The following is a 7,321-nucleotide window of genomic DNA, read 5'->3' on the forward strand; positions in this document are numbered from 1 at the left end:
CAGCGTTCTCCTGGACGAATTGGCTGCTCATGGCCTCAATAGGTGGATTCTTCACTGGGTTGGAAACTGGCTGGGTAAATGGTATCACATCTCACTGGTGACCAGTCACCAGTGGTGTCTCTCAGGGCCTGGTGTTAGGGCCAGTGTTGTTTAACACCTTCATGGATGAGGGGCCAGGGTGCACCCTCAGTAAATTTGCAGATGACACCAAGTTGGCTGCGAATGTTGATCTGCTGAAGGATAGGAAGGCTCTGCAGAAGGATCTGGACAGGCTGGATCAACGGGCTGTGGCCAATGGTATGAGGTTCAACAAGGCAAAGCGCCAGGTCCTGCATTTGGGCCACAACAACCCCGTCCAATGCTACAGGCTTGGGGAAGAGTGGCTGGAAAGCTGCTCAGCAGAAAAGGACCTGGGGGTGCTGACTGACGGAGCTGAACATGAGCCAGTTTGTGCCCAGGTGGCCAAGAAGGCCAAGAGCATCCTGGCCTGTATCAGAAATAGCGTGACCAGCAGGACCAGGGCAGTGATCATCCCCCTGTACTCAGCACTGGTGAGGCCGCACCTCGAATCCTGTGTTCAGTTCTGGGCCCCCCACTACAAGACAGACATTGAGGTGCTGGAGCAAGTCCAGAAAAGGGCAACAAAGCTGGTGAAGGGTCTGGGGAATAAGTCTGATGAGGAACGGCTGAGGAACTGGGGTTGTTTAGTCTGGAGAAGAGAAGGCTCGGGGGGGACCTTATCGCTCTCTACAACTACCTGAAAGGAGGTTGTAGTGAGGTGGGTGTTGGTCTCTTCTCCCAAGTAAGCGATAGGACAAGAGGTAACAGCCTCAAGCTGTGCCAAGGGAGGTTTAGAGTGGATATTAGGAAAAATTTATTCACAGAGAGGGTGATCAGGTATTGGAACAGGCTGCACAGAAAAGTGGTGGAATCGCAGCCCCTGGAAGTGTTCAAAAACTGTGCAGATGAGTCCCTCAGTGATACACTTTAGTGGTGGTCTCGGCAGTCCTGGGGTAATGGTTGGACTTGATGACCTTAAAGATCTTTTCCAACCTAGTTGATGCTATTATTCTGTGATAAGAAGACTCACTGGCGCAGCCCTGTCAAGCAGAGCACGGCATCATCAAACTGAGCACAGCATATCTTCCCTGTTAGACCATAGTCCTTTTTTCTTATTTTTAGGCTGACCCTCATGATTTTTTTCCTCATGTAAGAAAGAACCTGAAGTGAGAGCAGGTGGAAAAGTTTCAGAATGATTGGTAGGACACCATCAAGAGGGTAGCTACTACCAAGAGGTAAGAAAGAAAGACCTTCAGCTATTCAGCACGGCACCATAAAGAAAAGAACAGCCACAGAAGTCTTCTTTTCTGCCTGTCCTCTTGTCTAGGAAGGGCAACTGAGGCCCTTGATTTGAAGGGTGCCCAGATAGGAAGAAGCATACAGCTGGGCTGCCACAGATTTAGGTTAACAGAGCTTAACTTCATATCTAAGTGCAGTTATCTTCACCTCTGAAGCTACACTAGCAGAAGGTCCTAGGCTAAGCAGAGCTTCTCTGAAAGAACAGCTGCAGGGACAAGGGGAAAGAAAGGAATAAGTGTGGTCACAGGAACTAGGAGTCGTTTTCTCTTCTCTGTTAGTTCTGAACTAACGTATGTAAGGACAAAACCAAGATCACCATTGCAACATTTGGGAGCAAGCCTCCAGTTTCCATTTATTTTCTGCCAACTTCATAGTAGTAGGGAAAAATAAACAAAAATCCATTAATCTGCAAAAAACCTACACCAAGATGAGGTAACAGACACTGATAGACAAGAGCAAAATAGAAATACTCATGGTGGTATCACAACCTATTCTGTTTTGTACTGCTTTTCTTTAAGGAGTGTATTTTATACACAGAGAGGGAAAAGTAACAGACAGATGTCTACACAGCTGTTCCTTTAGCTCCCAATTATTTTTGCATACTTTTCTAGACTGAAATACAGATTTGCTACCTAGGAGCTGATAATATGTAATTTGCTATTTTCCCCCTAGGTTTCCCATGTTTGTCTATGAACTTTCTTCAAGGAAGCAATAATGCTGCTGGTTCTCCAACCTTCTGTAAAGGAAAGATACATGTAATCTCTGCACTTCCTGCTACGTAACAGACTAACACTACCAAGCCTTTTTTCTGCACTTTACACCATGCAGGATTCAGCGAGAGGAAACTAAGGAAAGGGGAAAGGGAAGCTGGGAAGAGCTGAAATGCCTCCGTAGTTCAAAGCTTCTCATTACATATTGTTTCCTGCTGTTATAACCTTTAAAAGATGGCCACTAATCCTTTTACAAATTAACCTATCTGCTACCTTTTCTGCCTTAAACAACATCTCCTTACAAAGGTCCTGACACAAGACACAGACTAACAAGACTGCTAAGGAAAAAGTTAAAAATAACCTGCTCTGAAAAAGGCAGATGAGGAAAGTAATAGAGGGAAGTTGAAAAAGAATACAAAAGATGCCTCATAGCACAAGGCAATTAAAAGCTTTTAACCTTGTATGGTCCTCCACTTTGTCACGCTGCCTGGGAAAAGACTCCTACAACAGTAACAAGATTTACAGAAGACTAAAATCCATGTTAAAAAAATCCAGAATATTTGCAACTAAGATTCTGTCCCTGTCTTATCCCTATTCCAAAGCCCTTCCTTGCAAACTATGGGGGAGTTGGGAAGGCAGAGGAAAAGTGCAGAAATAAACCGTTGTTGAAAAAGCTAGAAATCAAGATTCCACTAACATCTAGCAGCAAAAATAGAAAAAAGTTCTCTCTGAAACTGACTTACGTGTATTATTAAACTATGAAATGTAATAAACCTTTTGAATAACAAAACCACCAATATTTGTGATGTATTAACACATGCCAAAAGTGGAAAAAAAAAAGGTTAATCTTTAATTATTAAAATGATAAATTTTGTTATTAACTTGCGAATAATTCTTAAAATGAAATAATTTTCCATTCCCTTCATTAAACACCATCTTCCCACTCAGGTTTTGACCTTCCCCTGTGTTTTCTGAATACCCTATCACCTTATAGCTTTTAACTAATAAATTAGTTGTGTTTTCCCTTTCTCTTTAAAACTGGAGTTAACCACAGAAAATGTAAGAAGTACATACAAGTAAGAAGAACCTTTAAGCCCCAGCGTTTATCTTCTGACCACAGATACAGCTACATAATCAGGTATTTTCAGGAAACTGAAGAGAGCACCAAGATCCCATTTTATTCAATTATTTAAACTACTCCATGGAGGAAGTTACTCTGCCGGTCTGGATAGCTCTTCACAATTTAGACATACTAATACATTTCTTGCATTTGAAACAAAAGATAAGAGGCCTGTTAATAGAAGTAGACCAACTTTTGAAAGATAAAAAGAACAGTGTCATGCAGATAAAGTGGCAAAACATTAATAACTATTATATTTAGCTTCATATTTCAGAAGGATTCAATTTTTCATTCATTCCAGTTTTCTAATGCTTTTCCTGCAAAAATACTAAGCCATGGTTTACAGGCAGGCATAATTTAAAAATGCAGATGTGGACTTTTCGCAGGAGCTGGCAAGAACACAGGTAAGAAAACCCTCTCTGTTTGAATTTTGTGATAAAAGCACAAAATTTTTCTCACCCTAAATGAATAGCAAAGTATTATTCCTCCCAATTACATATAGCTTCATTCTCACAATAGTTCAAGGAAGGATGACAAAGCAGTGACGATAAATTCTTAAGTTCAGAAGGCAAAGAAAGCTGCACTGCTAGGCTTCTCCTAAATCAGTTTAAAAATCCTAGTCAATACGTGTACACCAGAAAAAGCTACGAGAGCCAGAGAAGCTGTACTGCAATAGTAAAATGCGAAATGAGAAAGTGCTTTTGAAATCGGTGAATTTTGCCAGTCCGAGCAGTCACTGCAAGGCATTCTGCAACATTCATTGACATGACAGTGTAAGGTGATGATCTGCCCTTATCACAAACAGGCAACAGCCTAAAGTCACAGACAAAGCTGAAATACTAGTTCGTTCCAAGACTCCTAAAAACTTCAAACCAGAAGATAACTGCTTTTTAATTAACAAGATCCCACGCAGTATAACTCTGGATATTTTTCTAGCTAAAGTATTTATTATTTTTCTCAGTATGAACTATATTATGTTGAGTCAAGTTGCAGGTCTAAAGATCTCATTTACGTTGGCAAGAATTTCCCCACTCCTTGATGGGGAGTGGAAAAAACATTCCGGAGAGTTGCCATTGGCTCTACTCTGAAGAAACACAAGCTATAGTCTGGCCTGTTCTTTTGGCCAGTTTCAACAGGAAGGAAGCCTGTAGCTCCATCCACTCTGCTAACACCATTAGGTGGTACTTTGACTTCAAGATACTCTCTGTCACAGGGAATGTACTCGAAACCATGTATGGGCAACTAAAAATTAGGCAAAACCAATACAATAAACACAACCAAGAAAGAAGTAATGTCAAACTTCAACACCTAGATAAGGCTTAAACACTTGCATTATGTAAACAGATGGACATTTACATTAAGCTTTAGCTTGAAAAAGCTGTATCTGCCAGCCTAGAATCTGAACATGCAGGCCAAACTGGCAACTACTTTTTTGTTCCAAAGTCCATCCAATATCTGCAATTGAAATAAAAAGAACATTTACACACCAATTTTCATTTACTCATCTTTAAATGAAGTTTTATATTCACTCACATGGCTGAATATCAGATTATAATTTAATAAATTCACCAGTTTCCTCTCATAACCATTAAAGGTTACAAAAGGCTCTAACTTTAGACCAGCTCAAATAGTTCTCCCTTGCGGTACACAGGTGAAATGGGGATATCTTTACAAAACATCCGTTTTTCTATCCCACTTTAACCACATCTTTCCTGAAGCATCAGCAAGTGCTGTACCTCTTTTCTGAATGATTCTCTCCATCTTTTTCCATACATACCTCATTATAGTTACACTTATCTACTAGCCACACTTTCACCAGTTTCAATGGGACCTGAATTTCCTACTCCATTGCAAAACTGGACTACAACATTTAAAGACTGAGAGCCTTAGAAAAACCTGGCCATTTTTACTGACTAAGAGAAGAGTACTAGGATTTTAATAGGCACCATCATTTAAAGCTCACTAATTAAACTATGCCTGTTGAAAGCATTTAACCCTCCTTGATTATCCCCAGGTAACAGAAGAAAGATTACTGTCACCATGTTTCACCCAGGTAGGCCACTGGTGAAGATTTCACACAGTGGTATAATCCACGTATGCAGGTTCTGTGGTGAAGTCAGCTCATTTAGTTCCTGTCCTACTTTTTGAAGGGCTAGCTTTTAAATTTGCATCATCTTGGGGATTCAGCTGATGACCCTGTAAACAGCTGCAGTGCCACAATGGGCAGAGATGAATTCTTGATCTAGTCTTCCCACTTGCCTATTGTAGCACTGCTCTTAGGTCTACAGTTTCATGAGAGGCCTTCTTCATCAATGATACCAACATATTATACTCTTAATTCTAGTCTTTCTTCACCATACCTCAGCTTTGCAGAAACAAAACCTATCTGTAGGAGCATACTATAAACCACATCAGTGAACTAAGGGGAGACGATGGCAAATCTATACACTCTCACTACTGCAGTGCAAAAAATACCCCCCTCAGTGCAAAGCTGTAAGAAACTACTGAACTGATTTAACAGCTCCTCAGCATCAAGGGGTTAGATCTCACTCCATAAGATCACCCAAGACAGTTAAATAGCAAACTGGTAGTTTTCTAACTCTCAGCACAAGACTGACCTGGCTCACAGACAGATGAAACAAGTACCAGAGACCAGCTGCTTATGTCAGTGAAAGAAATCATCTCTGTTCAGTCACAGCAAACTATCAGTCTGGCCCCTGATGCTCACGAACGCTTTCTTCCTTCTGTTTTTTGCTTTAAACCTGCTATCACAAAGCCATTTTGTTACATTACTGTAAGAGTATTTACACAGAAATACCAACAAAAGAGTTAAAGCATTCCTTTCATGGCAGCAAAAACATATTTTGCATCAATAAACCAAAACTATTCAAACAAATCAAGGTTGAAGGCCTTCCAGCAGAATAGCACCACATTACACATGTAACTGCAGCTACACTAGCAACCTCTGCATGCATACAGCTATACTATGGAATGATGACACTCTTGCTTGTATGCAGAACGATGCAGCCATGCTGGTACCATTCACAGCTTTGAAAAGCCCTACATCACCAGAAGAGTGAAGATAACAGATTATCGATTGGGTTTTTTTTTTCCTCCACAGTACGTGCATGAAAGCACTACTGGGAAAACTGATATTTTCCTTCCAGTCTGGAAAGCACGGGGGTTTTCAACCCCATGAAGAGGAAAAAAAAACCAAACCAAAAACCAAACCAAACGGGTATCTGCTCTGAACTTTACTGCTAGCACATCACCTGCTAGAAACAACAGGCTGGAGAGAAAAGAAATTTCCAATCCGAATGACAGTTCTCTCCCGCTGCTTACCATTTATTTTATTTTCCTTCACCAGATGCTGTGGAAGAGGAACTCAAATGTGTTGTGGTTGAGGCCTGAGAAAGGAAGACCAAAATGCCCTTCTTGTAGAGTAGCAGAAACTAACTCTTTAGCAACTCCCATTACACATACATTCGTGCGAAGTCCTAACTCAGATGCACCATAAAGTAAGTTATATTGCTTAAAAATTTGCTAGTGGTCAAATTTCTCCTTGTATTCAACTCATTAAAAAAAAAAAAACAAACAACCAAACAACAAAACCCATAATCTGACTGAAGTCCTGAGTGTAACCATCACAGATGTGATCCACTGACACAACCTCCAACAGAATTCCAAGCTTTGATACACCTACCTCTACCCTAAGCAGCTACCAATGAATACAAGCTGGTGAGGGTTTAAGTCAAGTAATTTCGTAATTCTTGTATGAATCATTCAAACAGATCTTAAAAGTCACACATAAAACCACCTAAATGAATTGCAGCTATTAAAGACAGTTTTAATTAATTTTTAAAGACTGGCACAGTTTAAAATGTCTGAAGAACTAACAGGCATAATAGATGAAAGCTAACACAAATACTTCGCTAAATGTCTTTGCCTGATCCAATATATGCATCTTGGTAAACAAACTTTAATATTCATGGGACTGCAAACTCTTCTGGGACTGACTTTTAAAATAAATATTTATATAGTGCCTTGCACAAAAGGGCCTAATCCAATCCAAGCTCTCTAGCCAATACCAAAGCATAAATAAAATATAATAATCTGATATTGGCAATTATTC

The sequence above is a fragment of the Strigops habroptila genome, chromosome 10 (genome assembly GCF_004027225.2).
Source record: "Strigops habroptila isolate Jane chromosome 10, bStrHab1.2.pri, whole genome shotgun sequence".
In the NCBI taxonomy this organism is placed as follows: Eukaryota; Metazoa; Chordata; class Aves; order Psittaciformes; family Psittacidae; genus Strigops; species Strigops habroptila.